Source organism: Oncorhynchus keta, unplaced genomic scaffold, assembly GCF_023373465.1.
Source record: "Oncorhynchus keta strain PuntledgeMale-10-30-2019 unplaced genomic scaffold, Oket_V2 Un_contig_6633_pilon_pilon, whole genome shotgun sequence".
Taxonomy (NCBI): Eukaryota; Metazoa; Chordata; class Actinopteri; order Salmoniformes; family Salmonidae; genus Oncorhynchus; species Oncorhynchus keta.
Window position 1 is genome coordinate 1 of NW_026288969.1, and position 18,807 is coordinate 18,807.

An 18,807-nucleotide genomic window follows, 5' to 3' on the forward strand; every position below is an offset into this window, starting at 1 on the left:
ATTGATCCAATGCTATTTAACCCCCTACGGCTGTTATGATGGGGATAAAAATCAGAGCTGTAAACTGATCCAATGCTATTTAACCCCCTACGGCTGTTATGATGGGGATAAAAATCAGAGCTGTAAACTGATCCAATGCTATTTAACCCCCTACGGCTGTTATAATGGGGATAAAAATCAGAGCTGTAAACTGATCCAATGCTATTTAACCCCCTACGGCTGTTATGATGGGGATAAAAATCAGAGCTGTAAACTGATCCAATGCTATTTAACCCCTACGGCTGTTATGATGGGGATAAAAATCAGAGCTGTAAACTGATCCAATGCTATTTAACCCCCTACGGCTGTTATGATGGGGATAAAAATCAGAGCTGTAAACTGATCCAATGCTATTTAACCCCCTACGGCTGTTATGATGGGGATAAAAATCAGAGCTGTAAACTGATCCAATGCTATTTAACCCCCTACGGCTGTTATGATGGGGATAAAAATCAGAGCTGGAAACTGATCCAATGCTATTTAACCCCCTACGGCTGTTATGATGGGGATAAAAATCAGAGCTGTAAACTGATCCAATGCTATTTAACCCCCTACGGCTGTTATGATGGGGATAAAAATCAGAGCTGTAAACTGATCCAATGCTATTTAACCCCCTACGGCTGTTATGATGGGGATAAAAATCAGAGCTGGAAACTGTTTAAAGGTGATGGGCAAAGGTCTCCACCAAAAACTGTAACACTTAATAATGATATTTTAGGCTTCATTAAATAAGCCTGAAGCCCCCCAAAAAAGAAAAATAATAATCTATCACTACATTTAGCTGTCATTTCTAAATAGGGGGTGAAGATGTCATTCTATGGCCAGAAAAAGACATCATTTGAGGGCTAAATTAATAGGCCAGTGACCAACTACAAGGAACACAAGCTACAGACACGGCTTGAGTCATTTTCTCTCTATGAGAAATGAAGCCATTAGACACTTGTATATCTGAAGAAATAAACGTGTAAGTCAATAATGATGACTCATATGCAGTAGTGTGAGCGGACCAAGTCATTGGGCGTCTCTCTAAAGAGGGAAGGTGGAATAAACGAGTCAGGAGGAGCTTTTCTGAATTGAACACGGTTCTCTATTGAGGGCATTTGGTCAACACAAACACTCCAACATAGTCAATGAAAATCTCCCAAGGAAAAAAACATACATCTTCTTCTCCAGATGAAACAGGAACACAATACGATTATCTTTAAACTACAACACAAGTCACGGGATTGTCCCCGTCTTAGTGGTTCTTCCTGGATCGCTCCTCTCTCTCGGTGGCCATCTTCCAGAGATAGTTTTCCCTCCCCTTCTCTGCTGGTTCCGTTCTCTCTCTTATAAGGGAAGGAGAATATGTTACCTTGTCTCCCATGCCTTGTTGGGCTGCTATCCGTGAGCCCAGCCTGCCCCCTGGTTACCTCGTCACTCAATGCCTTGTTGGGCTGCTATCTGTGAGCCCAGCCTGCCCTCTGGTTACCTTGTCTCTCAATGCCTTGTTGGGCTGCTATCCATGAACCCAGCCTGCCCTCTGGTCACCTTGTCTCCCATGCCTTGTTGGGCTGCTATCCGTGAGCCCAGCCTGCCCCCTGGTTACCTCGTCTCCCATGCCTTGTTGGGCTGCTATCCGTGAGCCCAGCCTGCCCCCTGGTTACCTTGTCTCCCATGCCTTGTTGGGCTACTATCTGTGAGCCCAGCCTGCCCCCTGGTTACCTTGTCACTCAATGCCTTGTTGGGCTGCTATCTGTGAGCCCAGCCTGCCTTCTGGTTACCTTGTTGGGCTGCTATCCGTGAGCCCAGCCTGCCCTCTGGTTACCTTGTCACTCAATGCCTTGTTGGGCTGCTATCCAGAGCCCAGCCTGCCCCCTGGTTACCTTGTCTCTCAATGCCTTGTTGGGTTGCATATCCGTGAGCCCAGCCTGCCCTGGTTACCTTGTCTCTCAGTGCCTTGTTGGGTTGCTATCCAGGAGCCCAGCCTGCCCCTGGTTACCTTGTCTCTCAATGCCTTGTCTCCCTACATTGGGCTGCTATCCGTGAGCCCAGCCTGCCCCCTGGTTACCTTGTCTCCCATGCCTTGTTGGGCTACTATCTGTGAGCCCAGCCTGCCCCCTGGTTACCTTGTCACTCAATGCCTTGTTGGGCTGCTATTCAGAGTGGTAGCCTGCCTTCCTGGTTACCTTTGTTGGGCTGCTATCCGTGAGCCCAGCCTGCCCCCTGGTTACCTTTATCCTCAATGCCTTGTTGGGCTGCTATCCGTGAGCCCAGCCTGCCCCCTGGTTACCTTGTCTCTCAATGCCTTGTTGGGCTGCTATCCATGAACCCAGCCTGCCTCTGGTTACCTTGTCTCCGTGAGCCCAGCCTGCCCTCTGGTTACCTTGTTCCCATGCCTTGGGCTGTATCCGTGAGCCCAGCCTGCCCCTGGTTACCTCGTCTCCCATGCCTTGTTGGGCTGCTATCTCAGAGCCCAGCCTGCCCCCTGGTTACCTTGTCTCCCATGCCTTGTTGGGCTACTATCTGTGAGCCCAGCCTGCCCTGGTCCACTCCAATGCCTTGTTGGCTGCTATCCGTGAGCCCAGCCTGCCCCCTTCTGGTTACCTTGTTGGGCTGCTATCTGTGAGCCAGCCTGCCCTCTGGTTACCTTGTCACTCAATCCACCTTTGTTGGGCTACTATCTGTGAGCCCACTGCCCCTGGTTACCTTGTCTCTCAATGCCTTGTTGGGCTGCTATCTGTGAGCCCAGCCTGCCCCTGGTTACCTTGTCTCTCAATGCCTTGTTGGGCTGCTATCGTGAGCCCAGCCTGCCCTAGTTTACCTTTGTCTCAATGCCTTGTTGCTACTATCTGTGGGCCAAGCCTGCCTCTGTTACTCTTTGTCTCTCAATGCCTTGTTGAACACTATCCGTGAGCCCAGCCTGCCCCCTGGTTACTCTTGTCTTAAATGCCTTGTTGGCTTTATCTCAGAGCCAATGCCCCCTGGTTACCTTGGTTACCTTGTTGGGCTGCTATCTGTGAGCCCAGCCTGCCTTACCTTGTCTCTCATCTTGTTGGGCTGCTATCCAGTGAGCCCAGCCTGCCCTGGTTGCCTTGTCACATATCAGTGCACCTTCTGGTTGCCTTGTTGGGCTGCTATCCGTGAGCCCAGCCTGCTCTCTGGTTACCTTGTATCCCATGCCTTGTTGGGCTGCTATCCGTGAGCCCAGCCTGCCCTGGTTACCTTGTCACTCAATGCCCTTGTTGGGCTGCTATCTGTGAGCCCAGCCTTGCCCCCTGGTTACCTTGTCTCAATGCCTTGTTGGGCTGCTATCCTGTTATCCAGAGCCCAGCCTGCCCTCTGGTTACCCCAATGCCTTGGGCTGCTATCCGTGAGCCCAGCCTGCCCCTGGTTACCTTGTTCTCAATGCCTTGTTGGGCTACTATCTGAGAGCCCAGCCCTGGTTAGCCTGCCCCCTGGTTACCTTGTCTCTCAATGCCTTGTTGGGCTGCTATCTGTGAGCCCAGCCTGCCCCCTGGTTTTGTCTTTGTCTCAATGCCTTGTTGGGGCTACTATCCTGTCCGTGAGCCCAGCCTGCCTGGTTACCTTGTTCTCAATGCCTTGTTGGGCTACTATCCGTGAGCCCAGCCTGCCCCTGGTTACCTTGTCTCTCAATGCCTTGTTGGGCTACTATCCGTGAGCCCAGCCTGCCTGCCTCTCTGGTTAGAGCCCACTCTGGGCTGCTATCAGCCCTGCCCCTGGTTGTCTCATGCCTGTTGGCTGTTATCCAGAGCTCCAGCCTTGTTGGGCTACTATCTGTGAGCCCAGCCTGCCTGGTTACCTTGTCACTCAATGCAGTTGCCATTTGAGCCCAGCCTGTATCTGGTTACCTTGTCTGCCTTCTAGTTCCGTTGAGCCCAGCCTGCCCTCTGGTTACCTTGTCTCAATGCCTTGTATGAGCCCAGCTGCTGCCCCCTGGGTTATCTCGTGAGCAGCCTGCCCCTGGTTACCTTGTCTCTCAATGCCTTGTTGGGAACATCCTGAGCCCAGCCTGCCCTGGTTACTCTTGTCTCTCAATGCCTTGTTGGGCTGCTATCCGTGAGCCCAGCCTGCCCCCTGGTTACCTTGTCTCTCAATGCCTTGTTGGGCTGCTATCTGTGAGCCCAGCCTGCCTTCTCTGTTACCTTGTTGGGCTGCTATCCAGGAGCTCCAGCCTGCCCCTGGTTACCTTGTCTCTCAATGCCTTGTTGGGCACTATCCGTGAGCCCAGCCTGCCCCCTGGTTACCTTGTCTCTCAATGCCTTGTTGGGCTACTATCTGTGAGCCCAGCCTGCCTTCTGGTTACCTTGTTGGGCTGCTATCCGTGAGCCCAGCCTGCCTTCTGGTTACCTTGTTGGGCTGCTATCCGTGAGCCCAGCCTGCCCCCTGGTTACCTTGTCTCTCAATGCCTTGTTGGGCTACTATCTGTGAGCCCAGCCTGCCCCCTGGTTACCTTGTCTCTCAATGCCTTGTTGGGCTGCTATCCGTGAGCCCAGCCTGCCTTCTGGTTACCTTGTTGGGCTGCTATCCGTGAGCCCAGCCTGCCTTCTGGTTACCTTGTTGGGCTGCTATCCGTGAGCCCAGCCTGCCCCCTGGTTAATGAGAGAGTTAGCTAGCTATATCCACATAGTGCATTTCCGATCATTGTTATGAGTCTTCCATTTTATATCAAATCACATTTTATTGGTCCCATGATTAGCAGATGTTATTGCGGGTGTAGTGAAATGCTTGTGTTCCGAGTTCCAACAGTGCAGTAATATCTAACAATTCACACAAATCTAAAAGTAAAAGAATGGAATTAAGAAATATATATATTTTTTTAACCTTTTTAACCTTTATGGCAAGTAGGCAAGTTGCCTCTAGGCAAGTATGTTTAGAACAAATTCTTGTTTTCAATGACGGCCTAGGAACAGTGGGTTAACTGCCTGTTCAGGGGCAGAACGACCTTGTCAGCTCGGGGATTCGAACTTGCAACCTTTCGGTTAATAGTCCAACGCTCTAACCACTAGGCTACCCTGCCGCCCCTATACATACAGTGCCTTGCGAAAGTATTCGGCCCCCTTGAACTTTGCGACCTTTTGCCACATTTCAGGCTTCAAACATAAAGATATAAAACTGTATTTTTTGTGAAGAATCAACAACAAGTGGGACACAATCATGAAGTGGAACAACATTTATTGGATATTTCAAACTTTTTAACAAATCAAAAACTGAAAAATTGGGCGTGCAAAATTATTCAGCCCCTTTACTTTCAGTGCAGCAACTCTCCCAGAAGTTCAGTGAGGATCTCTGAATGAACCAATGTTGACTCCAATGACTAAGATGATAAACACACCCACCTGTGTGTAATCAAGAGTTCGATAATGCACCGTACTGGTGATAGTCTCAGAGGTCCAAGAAAGCGCAGAGAGAGTACCATGAAGAACAAGGAAACACAATTTTTGCAGGTCAGAGATACTGTGTGAAGAAGTTTACAGCCGGATTTGGATACAAAAAGATTTCCCTGCTTTAAACATCCTAAGGAGCACTGTGCAAGCGATAATATTGAAAATGGAAGGAGTATCAGACCACTGCAAATCTGCCAAGATCTTCACGTCCTCTAAACTTCTCAGTCAGAGCAAAGGAGAAGACTGATTTCTCAGAGATGGCTAAGAGGCCCATGATCACTCTGGATGAACTGCAGAGTGATCTTTAAGGAATACCTAGGGAATACCTAGGATAGGATAAGTAATCCTTCTCACCCCCCCTTTAAGATTTAGATGCACTATTGTAAAGTGACTATTCTACTGGATGTCATAAGGTGAATGCACTAATTTGTAAGTCGCTCTGATAAGAGCGTCTGCTAAATGACTTAAATGTAATGTAATGTAATCTACAGCTGAGGGTGGAACACTGTCCATAGGACAATAATCAGTCGTATATTGCACAAATCTGGCCTTTATGGAAGAGTGGCAAGAAGAAAGCCATTTCTTAAAGATATCCATAAAAAGTGTTGTTTAAAGTTTGCCACAAGCCACCTGGGAGACACACCAAACATGTGGAAGAAGGTGCTCTGGTCAGATGAAACCAAATTGAACTTTTGGCAACAATGCAAAACATTATGTTTGGCGTAAAAGCAACACAGCTCATCACCCTGAACACACTATCTCCACTGTCAAACATGGTGGTGGCAGCATCGTGGTTTGGGCCTGCTTTTCTTCAGCAGGGACAGGGAAGATGGTTAAAATTGATGGGAAGATTGATAGAGCCAAATACAGGACCATTCTGGAAGAAACCTGATGGAGTCTGCAAAAGACCTGGAGACTGGGACGGAGATTTGTCTTCCAACAAGACAATGATCCAAAACATAAAGCAAAAATCTACAATGGAATGGTTCAAAAATAAACATATCCAGATTTTAGAATGGCCAAGTCAAAGTCCAGACCGAATCCAATCGAGAATCTGTGGAAAGAACTGAAAACTCCTGTTCACAAATGTTTCCATCCAACCTCACTGAGCTCGAGCTGTTTTGTAAGGAGGAATGGGAAAAAATGTCACTCTCTCGATGTGCAAAACTGATAGACATACCCCAAGCGATTTACAGCTGTCATCGCAGCAAAAGGTGGCGCTACAAAGTATTAACTTAAGGGGGCTGAATAATTTTGCACGCCCAATTTTTCAGTTTTTGATTTGTTAAAAAAGTTTGAAATATTCAATAAATGTTGTTCCACTTGTTGATTCTTCACAAAAAAATACAGTTTTATATCTTTATGTTTGAAGTCTGAAATGTGGCAAAAGGTCGCAAAGTTCAAGGGGGCCGAATACTTTCGCAAGGCACTGTATTAGATAGAGCAATGTCGGACTGGCATTGACTAAAATAGAATACAGTATATACAGTGGGCTCCAATGACTGGCACCCCTGACTGGCACCCCTGACTGGCACCCCTGACTGGCACCCCTGACTGGCAACGCATTAACAATATAATTAGAGAGAGAAATTCAAAATACCAACGTGTGAGAAATACTGGACTTTATTCATGTTTCCATGGAACTAACCAAAATCATACAATTATTTAATACAAAATACATTTCACCAAAATCAAGGTTTCATAATTATTGGCACTCCTCATTTCGTACTTAGTGCAACCACCTCTGGCAAGGATAACAGCATGGAGTCTTTTCCTGTAATGTTTGACCAGGTTAAGGAACACATTTGGAGGGATTTTGGACCATTCCTCTATGTAGATCCTTTCAAGATCCTTCACATTCTTGGGTTTGTGCTTATAAACTTCCCTCTTCAACTCAGCCCACGGGTTTTGGATTGGATTGAGGTCCGGCCACTGAGATGGCAGAACATTGATGTTGTTGTCACAGAACCATTTCTGTGTGGATCTTGAGGTATGTTTTGGGTCTTGGTCTTGTTGGAAAGTCCACCTACGACCAAGTCCCATCCTTCCTCGCAGAGGCAACCAGATTGTCAGATACTTGGTGGAATTCATTATGCCATCAATCGTAACCAGGGCCCCTGGACCTGTGGAATTAAAACAGACCCAAAACATCACTGACCCCCCTCCATATTTCACCGTGCCTCTCCTTGTATGCATCTCTGTTTCGACACCAAACATGCCAATGCTGGATCTGACCAGAATGTTCCATTTTCGCCTCATCTGACCAGAGTACCCTCTTCCAGTCATAATTTGAATTACGTTTGGCAAACAAAGCGCTTGTGTCTGTGTCTTGGGGTCAGAAAGGGCTTTCTTCTGGCAAACCATTCCAAAGAGCCTGTGGTTGTGGAGGTGGAGTCTGATGGTGCTTTCTTCTGGCAAACCATTCCAAAGAGCCTGTGGTTGTGGAGGTGGAGTCTGATGGTGCTTTCTTCTGCAACCCTTCCAAAGAGCCTGTGGTTGTGGAGGTGGAATCTGATGGTGCTTTCTTCTGGCAACCATTCCAAAGAGCCTGTGGTTGTGGAGGTGGAATCTGATGGTGCTTTCTTCTGCAACCCTTCCAAAGAGCCTGTGGTTGTGGAGGTGGAGTCTGATGGGGCTTTTTGAAACCTGGTGACCCCAAGACGCCACCAAAGCCTGCAATTCTTTGACCGTTATTATTGGGGATTTGGTTGCTTCTCTCCCCATCCTCCTCCATATCCTCAGGGGGGGAAAGCATTTGCATCCTGTAACCGTGAGGTTTAATTGTTCCATATCTTTAGAGGCTGTTTTATCATTGCCCTGACATTGCTCAGTGATATATGAAGGTCTTCGACCAGCTGTCTCTTTTGAACTGACAGTTCTTTTGTTGACAGCGGGATATTGCATGCGTGTTACCTCATGTTTATACCCTAGTGAAACAGGAAGTGGTGTAATGGCTCAATATAATTCTTTAAGACTTAGGTACAGGTAAATAAGTGGAATTTACTTCCTGGTTGAATTTTGGCAGATGTTACAATAATCATTAAGGGTACCATTAATTGTGGAACCTTGATTTGGAGGGCATTGAATTTTATTTAAATAAAATGTATTTTGGTTGGTTCCATTGAAGCATTGATAAAGTTCAGTATTTCTCACATGTTGGTATTTTGAGTTTCTTTATAATTTATTGTTTATATTTTTGTAAGTGTTGGTTGAGCATTGCTAGTCAGGGGTGCCAGTAATTTTGGAGCCCACTGTACATATGAGATGAGTAAAGCAGTATGTAAACATTATTAAAGTGGCCAGTGATTCCAGGTCTATGTATATAGGGCAGCAGTCTCTCAGGAGCAGGGTTCAGTAACTGGGTAGAAGCTAGCTAGTGATGGCTATTTAACAGTCTGATGGCCTTGAGATAATGTTTTTCAATTACTCTGTCCCAGCTTTGATGCACCTGTACTGACCTCGCCTTTTGGATGATAGCGGGGTGAACAGGCGCGGGCTCGGGTGGTTGTTGTCCTTTATGATCTGTAACATCAGGTGCTGTAGGTAGAGGCAGGTAGTTTGACACTGGTGATGCGTTGGGCAGACCGCATCACACTCTGGAGAGCCCTGGGGTTGCGGGCGGTACAGTTGCCGTACTAGGTGATACAGCCCGACAGGATGCTCTCAATTGTGAATCTGTAAAAGTGTGAGGGTTTTAGGTGCCAAGACAAATTTATTCAGCATTCCTAAAATAGCATGTTGACAGGTAGCCATGCCTCTTTTTAGTGTTAGATCAACGGTACAAAATCTACTCTGACCAAAAATATTATTGCAGATCACTTTGGATGCGTTTAGCTTTTCTATAAAGGTTTTGGAAAACACAGGGGACCCTTTTCCTGTCACCTTTAACCTGTATCCAAGGCTTTGTATTTGTAGTCTATGGTTAATGATGGCTGTGGTTACTAGCCATGTTGCCAGCAATAGCTTCAAGGTGTTGCCAGCTGACCATGTTTATTTGTTCCACAGGGATGTGCCGTGCCAATGCTTTCCACAGTTCCAAGGTGCTGGACCATGCTGACCTAATGCTTTCCCACAGTTCCACAGGGATGCTGACCATGTTGACAGGGATGCTGGACCATGGATTCCAATGACAGTTCAATGCTGTTCCACAGTTCCACAGGATGACCATGCTGGATCTAACCAGTTCCACAGGGATGCTGACTGGACCCAATGCTTTCCACAGTTCCACAGGGATGCTGGACCATGCTGACTCCAATGCTTTCCACAGTTCCACAGGGATGCTGGACCCATGTTGACTCAATGCTTTCCACAGTTCCACAGGGATGCATGTTGACTCCAATGCTTTCCCACAGTTCCACAGGGATGCTGGACCATGTTGACTCCAATGCTTTCCACAGTTCCACAGGGATGCTGGACCATGTTGACAGTTCCACAATGCTGGACCATGTTGACTCCACAGTTCCACAGGGATGCTGGACCATGTTGACTCCAATGCTTTGCCACCATGTTGTCCAATGTGTCAAGATGGACCATGTTGACTCCAATGTCAGTTTGGATGGTTTCTCCAATGATACACAAATGCTGGAAACTGAGTTCCACAGGGTTAGAAATGCTTCCACAAAAGACCAATTGCTTTCCACAGTTCCACAGGATGCTGGACCATGTTGACTCCAAACAGGGATGCTGGGTGACTCCAATGCTTTCCACAGGGATGCTGGACCATGCTGACCAATGTTTTCCACAGGGATGCTACCATGTTACCCCATTCAAAGTTGCAATGCTTACAGGGATGGACCTTGCCCATTCAGTTCCACAGGGATGCTGACCATGACTCTAATGCTTTCCACAGTTCCACAGGGATGCTGACCAGACAATGCTTTCATGTCTCAATTGTCTCAAGGCTTTAAAATGCTCCATGTTGACTCTTTACACCTGTCTCCTCAGTTCCACAGGGATGCTGGACATGTTGACTCCATCTCCACAGGGACACTGATTGTTCCACAGGGATGCTGGACCATGGATTTAACAAGGGTTACATCAATAAGAGATCATAGCTTTCACACCTGGTCAGTCCATGTCATGGAAAGAGCAGGTGTTCCTAATGTTTTGTATACTCAATGTAAGCCTATTTGGACAAGGCTGAATATGCACAAAATGGAATGCTTTAGAGGTAGCCTTTCCACATATGCTGACCATGAATGATTTAATGGAAAATGCATTGACTAAAATGACTGCATAAAAACTAGACTAAAATTGTCCAGAGTTTTAGTCGACCGACAATAACTGAAACTAAGAAGGACAAAAATGACTAAAAAGCTATTTGTCAGACTCCAAACTAAATCTAAAATGACTAAAAAGCTCAGACTCAAACTAAATCAAAATGAACACAGTCTCTGACTTCAGTGCGTTCAAGACAACAGGAAACTCTGGGGGACGAAGCTGACTGGGAAAAATCACTTTGAACGGTCATCTCAGAATTACAACTTGGAAACTCGGGCATCATCCTAGAGCTCCAACTTCTCTGACTTGAAGATCACTGATGTCGTGATTTTTCCCAGTCTGAGAAAAATATATATATTTTCCCAGAGTTCCCAGTTGTCTTGAACGCACCATGATTGTCCCTCTCTGTCCTTCCCAGAATGGCCTAATGAACTGGAACAGATTTTTCCCATCGCTGAGACACAGAGGACAGAACCTTCCCCCAGAGCCACAACCACACCCCTCTCCACCACTGCAGCCACACCCCTCTCCACAGCAGCCACACCCCCTCTCTCAGCAGCTCCACCCCTTCCACCACAGCAGCCACACCCCTCTCCACTGCAGCCCCTCTCTACAGCAGCTCCACCCCTCTCCACCACTGCAGCCACACCCCTCTCCACACAGCCACACCCCTCTCTACAACTCCCACCCCTCTCTACAGCTCCACCCCTCCACCAGCTCCACCCCCTCTGCAGCTCCACCCCACAGCTCCACCACTGCTGGAGCCCACAGCTCCTCCCTTGGTCAACGCTCCTGTAGCTGAAGAACAGGTGAGCACTGTGAGTGAGCGCGGACACAGAATTACGTTTCTTTACCAGTTTCGTGTTAGCATTTCTCTGATGTTTGTGTGTGTTTATTTCTGTTTCCCATAGGTTGCCAGATTGATGGAGATGGGCTTCTCCAGAATAGATGCTCAGGATGCCTCAGAGCGTCCAACAACGACATCAACGTGGCAACCAACTTTCTACTGCATTTAGGTAGGGAGGAGTTTGAAAGATGTAGAACCTGAGAGAGAAAAACAACAGAGGGAACAGAATGAAGTGTGTCTGGTCCAGTGAGCAGGGTCCTGGGGGGTTTGAGGCTGAAGAGTGGGTCTGATCCAGTGAGCAGGGTCCTGGGGGTTTGAGGCCAGGGGGACGGCCTGCTCTGGAGCTCCAGAGGACTACACAGAGAATAACTCAACACAGACTACACAATTACTAGGAGGAAAGGAGAGAGGAGTACAGTAATGCTGCTGCTGTCCACCGTGCTTCCTGAAGGGTGAAGGGCTGTCCACAGTGCTTCCTGGTGCTCAGCCCTGTTCCAGATAGTTTGGATACTCTGTCCTGTCACCTTGCTGCTGAAGGACAGAAGATGGAGGATCAGAAGGCTGCTATTCTCAGGGCTTGTTGCATCTAGTGTCTTCTCTATACTCTATATATAGCATTACCATGGTTCATTTCGGCTTCCTCCACCTCACACACACCTTCGCCCAGAAAACATACACACACACACACATTCGCCAGTCCCTAAAGGTTTTATTTTGTGTCATTTGTCCATGGACAGTGATTACAGGAGTTTGTTTGCTTGACTTCTGCAGAATTAATCTAAAATCTTAAAGGGGTTTGAAATGAGAGAATATACTAAATTATGGAAACTGTCAATCTTGTATACTCAATGAAAACATCTGCACATGTAATACTTAGTGGATGGCTTGTATGTTTAGCTGCTCAGTGGCTACATTCTGGTTAACGACACTATGGAATAAAATCATGCTGACAAGATATTAATTATTTAAACTGTTTCACTAGTTTTTCACAAAATCATTGAGGATTTAACACTTATTTATATAATTTGTATTTACTTTTTGTTTTATGTGACTGACTGTATAAACGGAGGTGTGCTTGTTGTTTGGTTAAACCTATGCCTGTGTGGTGTTATTATGCTACAGATTACAAATGATTAACAATTTAACAAACTGCTTCCAACCACTGAAATATATGCAATGTGCTCTGCTGTGGTAACCGTGCTGCCCATACAGCGTTACAACAGTATAATGGCCTAATGAATAAACCTACCTCTCACCTTAAGATGCTTTTCTGCATTACTTCACAGCATTACTCGTAAAACATTTTTATTGTGCTTTGGGATGACTGCACTGACAACCATGGCGAATAATAGTTCCCGTTTTGAGAGAAATATTAGTTTTACACTGCCATCTCCAGGTCGTTGTTGGAATAGGCACTTTTGCCAGAGCCGAAATTGTAAGGTGCTCTGAATGTTGCTGTTTGATTCTCAGCGGAATTAGAAATCATGACAATAAACCCGTTTTTAATTCTACATTTTTTTGGGGTCGGAAAATGTCTTCTATTTATTTAACACAAAGTGATATTCTTTCAACAACAGCACAGCCAACTTTACCTCCAGAGTCCCATCATCCTCCACGGAAGAACACGTCCATGTAGACGCAGATGACGTGTCTGCCCGCTGCAGGAAAAGTATCTGGGTTATGTAGCTACGAAGGCAGACATATCCCAGCTCGTTAACGTTAGCTACCTTATGTCAACTGTCCTATCTGGTGAATTCAAATGCCAGCTAGCCTGTCACCCCTGTGTAGACAGATATTAGCGTTACGCCAAGAAACGTTTAGCTAACTAGGTTCGTCGAGAGAAGAGGAAAATGTGCTCCCTGCACAGAGCGAGAGCTCTGTTTTGGTGATCTTCCTTCTGCTACACAGCGCTACAAGTTTCTATCTACCGGGTCTGGCCCCTGTTAGTTTTTGTGAACCAGGACAAGCTGGGAAAGAGAATGAAGTACCGGACTGTAAGGTAGTTAGATCCCCCAAAAAAATGCGCTGGCGGTTTCATGCCATCTTCCTTCTAATTATCAGCTGGCAAGTAAAGCTAGCTACCAGTTAAGTTGCCTGCTAGCTGCTAATGTTAGCATTCTGAAACTCCTTGGAAGGGATCAGAACAGCTTGCTGTCTTGGTTACCATTAGAAGCTGGATAGCTGTCATAATGATGAATCACTAGGTAACGGTAGTAGAATCTAAATGGAGCTAGTTAGAACCAGTGTTGTTGGCCAACCAGTCACACAGTAAGCTATTTGTAATGCATATTGGTCGCTAGAAAGCTAGCTAGCTAATTTAGCACCCCTACGAGCTAGTTGGGCTACTACTTGTGAGACAACTGCTTAACTTGTGTTGTAGATAGCGAATTAGTTCATCCATACTTTTGATCAGAAGTTACTTGTCATTTAAAATTTTAATTATGTCCGAAATTCCGTATTATCCTAATCTAAAAGAGAGCTGTCAACTGCATGACAGTTGTTCTTTGAGGAAGGGCCTGAATAAGAACTGATAAGAATCAATTCCACTGCGGAACAGGACATAAATAAATCCTGTAAAGTTTTCCTGTAAACTCCTCCCTCCCATTTCAGATCTCTAGTCTAATTGCCTAATTGTGCCTTTGAGCTGTAATATGTACTGTATTCTAGATGTTGTTGCCGATACTTGTCATCTACCATTTTGAGAAAATAACTGCTTTTGATTGTTTTCAGTCGACCATCGAGATATTTGTGAACAGACTGGATTCTGTGGAGTCTGTCTTACCCTATGAATACACTGCGTAAGTACATCAGGAACAACATCTTCTTATTGGTCTCCTACAGTTCTCAGTCTTGCTGCTGAAGGCTGTGGGTTCGGTGCTTTTGGACAGTGTTCTTATTGTGTAGTTGCAGACGTAGTGTACGGGGAAGATATAGGTTGCGTTCCAAATGACTCCCTATACAGTGCACTACTTTTGACCAGCGACCAATGGGCCGTGGCCAAAAGTAGTGCACTGTGTAAGGAATAGGGTGACATTTGGGATACAGACATGTGTTGGGAACATGGTGAAGTCAGCCAGGGTAGGACTAGGCACACTAATACTGTCTGATAAACTAGAGCATCTCTCTGTCACTCACCATCCTCTCCTACTCTTTCTCCTCTCTGTCACTCACCATCCTCTCCTACTCTTTCTCCTCTCTGTCACTCACCATCCTCTCCTACTCTTTCTCCTCTCTGTCACTCACCATCCTCTCCTACTCTTTCTCCTCTCTGTCACTCACCATCCTCTCCTACTCTTTCTCCTCTCTGTCACTCACCATCCTCTCCTACTCTTTCTCCTCTCTGTCACTCACCATCCTCTCCTACTCTTTCTCCTCTCTGTCACTCACCATCCTCTCCTACTCTTTCTCCTCTCTGTCACTCACCATCCTCTCCTACTCTTTCTCCTCTCTGTCACTCACCATCCTCTCCTACTCTTTCTCCTCTGTCACTCACCATCCTCTCCTACTCTTTCTCCTCTCTGTCACTCACCATCCTCTCCTACTCTTTCTCCTCTCTGTCACTCACCATCCTCTCCTACTCTTTCTCCTCTCTGTCACTCACCATCCTCTCCTACTCTTTCTCCTCTCTGTCACTCACCATCCTCTCCTACTCTTTCTCCTCTCTGTCACTCACCATCCTCTCCTACTCTTTCTCCTCTCTGTCACTCACCATCCTCTCCTACTCTTTCTCCTCTCTGTCACTCACCATCCTCTCCTACTCTTTCTCCTCTCTGTCACTCACCATCCTCTCCTACTCTTTCTCCCGCTCTGTCTCTTTCTCCCGCTCTGTCTCTTTCTCCCGCTCTGTCTCTTTCTCCCGCTCTGTCTCTTTCTCCCGCTCTGACTCTTTCTCCTCTCTGTCACTCACCATCCTCTCCTACTCTTTCTCCTCTCTGTCACTCACCATCCTCTCCTACTCTTTCTCCTCTCTGTCACTCACCATCCTCTCCTACTCTTTCTCCCGCTCTGTCTCTTTCTCCCGCTCTGTCTCTTTCTCCCGCTCTGTCTCTTTCTCCCGCTCTGTCTCTTTCTCCCGCTCTGTCTCTTTCTCCCGCTCTGACTCTTTCTCCTCTCTGTCACTCACCATCCTCTCCTACTCTTTCTCCTCTCTGTCACTCACCATCCTCTCCTACTCTTTCTCCTCTCTGTCACTCACCATCCTCTCCTACTCTTTCTCCTCTCTGTCACTCACCATCCTCTCCTACTCTTTCTCCCGCTCTGTCTCTTTCTCCCGCTCTGTCTCTTTCTCCCGCTCTGTCTCTTTCTCCCGCTCTGTCTCTTTCTCCCGCTCTGTCTCTTTCTCCCGCTCTGTCTCTTTCTCCCGCTCTGTCTCTTTCTCCTCTCTGTCACTCACCATCCTCTCCTACTCTTTCTCCTCTCTGTCACTCACCATCCTCTCCTACTCTTTCTCCTCTCTGTCACTCACCATCCTCTCCTACTCTTTCTCCTCTCTGTCACTCACCATCCTCTCCTACTCTTTCTCCTCTCTGTCACTCACCATCCTCTCCTACTCTTTCTCCTCTGTCACTCACCATCCTCTCCTACTCTTTCTCCTCTCTGTCACTCACCATCCTCTCCTACTCTTTCTCCTCTCTGTCACTCACCATCCTCTCCTACTCTTTCTCCCGCTCTGTCTCTTTCTCCCGCTCTGTCTCTTTCTCCCGCTCTGTCTCTTTCTCCCGCTCTGTCTCTTTCTCCCGCTCTGTCTCTTTCTCCCGCTCTGACTCTTTCTCCTCTCTGTCACTCACCATCCTCTCCTACTCTTTCTCCTCTCTGTCACTCACCATCCTCTCCTACTCTTTCTCCTCTCTGTCACTCACCATCCTCTCCTACTCTTTCTCCTCTCTGTCACTCACCATCCTCTCCTACTCTTTCTCCTCTCTGTCACTCACCATCCTCTCCTACTCTTTCTCCTCTCTGTCACTCACCATCCTCTCCTACTCTTTCTCCTCTCTGTCACTCACCATCCTCTCCTACTCTTTCTCCCGCTCTGTCTCTTTCTCCCGCTCTGTCTCTTTCTCCCGCTCTGTCTCTTTCTCCCGCTCTGTCACTATAGCAGCACCAGCGATATCCAACTGTGACTGGAATTCTGAAGTCCGTAGACGATGTTAATACTCTATTGCAGTGCTTGACTTGGACAGGAACTCACTGGGGCTGAGTTCTGGCACCTCTTATAGAATATTAGCTCAAAGTATGATGGAGCTCCTGCACCTAAATACAAACAGTTCTGGCACCTATTTCAGACCAAGGCCAGCACTGTTCTATTACAGTAGTTCTGCTTCAACAAAATGGATGCCTAATGTTTAAGATTAGCTGAATCATGGTTTAGAGAAATAGTCAATAGAAGATATAGATATTGGCTTAAGTCAACGAAAAGGCCACTTAAAACCAGTTTCAGTCCTTACTCTGGATCTGAAAACTCCAATGGCATTAAATCAAAGATGGGATACTTTGATAACAATAGCTACTTAGGGTTATTATGTGACATCTGAATTACTTTATTTATTATTTACCTGAGTTAAATGTGATACCAGAGGCCTCAACATGCTCAGCCACAGGAGCTGTTCTGTCACGCCGTTAGAGGACACTAATGTCCCTTTTCCACCGAGGGGTTGTGGAGAGGGTCAGGGGACTGTAATTGAAGTGACGTTGCCTTCTTTATGTTAGCTTGCTGAGAGAGGAGAGGTTGTTGTTGAAATGAGGCCTTCTTTATGTTAGCTTGCTGTGTGACTGAGAGAGGAGAGGTTGTTGTTGAAATGAGGCCTTCTTTATGTTAGCTTGCTGTGTGACTGAGAGAGGAGAGGTTGTTGTTGAAATGAGGCCTTCTTTATGTTAGCTTGCTGTGTGACAGAGAGGAGAGGTTGTTGTTGAAATGAGGCCTTCTTTATGTTAGCTTGCTGTGTGACAGAGAGGAGAGGTTGTTGTTGAAATGAGGCCTTCTTTATGTTAGCTTGCTGTGTGACAGAGAGGAGAGGTTGTTGTTGAAATGAGGCCTTCTTTATGTTAGCTTGCTGTGTGACAGAGAGGAGAGGTTGTTGTTGAAATGAGGCCTTCTTTATGTTAGCTTGCTGTGTGACGAGAGAGGAGAGGTTGTTGCTGAAATGAGACCTTCTTTATGTTAGCTTGCTGTGTGACGAGAGAGGAGAGGTTGTTGTTGAAATGAGGCCTTCTTTATGTTAGCTTGCTGTGTGACTGAGAGAGGAGAGGTTGTTGTTGAAATGAGGCCTTCTTTATGTTAGCTTGCTGTGTGACAGAGAGGAGAGGTTGTTGTTGAAATGAGGCCTTCTTTATGTTAGCTTGCTGTGTGACTGAGAGAGGAGAGGTTGTTGTTGAAATGAGGCCTTCTTTATGTTAGCTTGCTGTGTGACGAGAGAGGAGAGGTTGTTGTTGAAATGAGGCCTTCTTTATGTTAGCTTGCTGTGTGACAGAGAGGAGAGGTTGTTGTTGAAATGAGGCCTTTATGTTAGCTTGCTGTGTGACTGAGAGGAGAGGTTGTTGTTGAAATGAGGCCTTCTTTATGTTAGCTTGCTGTGTGACTGAGAGAGGAGAGGTTGTTGTTGAAATGAGGCCTTTATGTTAGCTTGCTGTGTGACTGAGAGAGGAGAGGTTGTTGTTGAAATGAGGCCTTCTTTATGTTAGCTTGCTGTGTGACTGAGAGGAGAGGTTGTTGTTGAAATGAGGCCTTTATGTTAGCTTGCTGTGTGACTGAGAGGAGAGGTTGTTGTTGAAATGAGGCCTTCTTTATGTTAGCTTGCTGTGTGACAGAGAGGAGAGGTTGTTGTTGAAATGAGGCCTTTATGTTAGCTTGCTGTGTGACTGAGAGGAGAGGTTGTTGTTGAAATGAGGCCTTCTTTATGTTAGCTTGCTGTGTTACAGAGAGGAGAGGTCTTGTTATGGGCTGGCTTGGTGTTGTGGGGAACTCTCAGGGCATGTTCATCTTGTTATGGGCTGGCTTGGTGTTGTGGGGAACTCTCAGGGCATGTTCATCTTGTTATGGGCTGGCTTGGTGTTGTGGGAACTCTCAGGGCATGTTCATCTTGTTATGGGCTGGCTTGGTGTTGTGGGAACTCTCAGGGCATGTTCATCTTGTTATGGGCTGGCTTGGTGTTGTGGGAACTCTCAGGGCATGTTCATCTTGTTATGGGCAGGCTTGGTGTTGTGGGGAACTCTCAGGGCATGTTCATCTTGTTATGGGTTGGCTTGGTGGTGTGGGAACTCTCAGGGCATGTTCATCTTGTTATGGGTTGGCTTGGTGTTGTGGGGACTCTCAGGGCA

At 46.7% G+C, this 18,807-nt stretch overlaps 1 long non-coding RNA gene across 12 annotated transcripts; it reads left to right on the top strand.

Annotated features, from left to right (window-relative positions):
• The first annotated feature begins 16,997 nt into the window (after positions 1–16,997).
• Positions 16,998–18,397, top strand: LOC127926028 (uncharacterized). 12 transcript variants are annotated; one of them, XR_008123149.1, is made up of 5 exons: positions 16,998–17,563; positions 17,680–17,738; positions 17,796–17,969; positions 18,024–18,195; positions 18,250–18,355. It is a non-coding gene; the product is annotated as an uncharacterized LOC127926028 (long non-coding RNA). The 12 variants fall into 12 exon arrangements; XR_008123147.1 differs by lacking the exon at positions 18,250–18,355 and adding an exon at positions 18,361–18,397 and having other exon boundaries at positions 16,998–17,335; positions 17,680–17,969; XR_008123148.1 differs by lacking the exon at positions 17,680–17,738 and having other exon boundaries at positions 16,998–17,621; positions 17,739–17,969.
• The last annotated feature ends 410 nt before the right edge of the window (positions 18,398–18,807 follow it).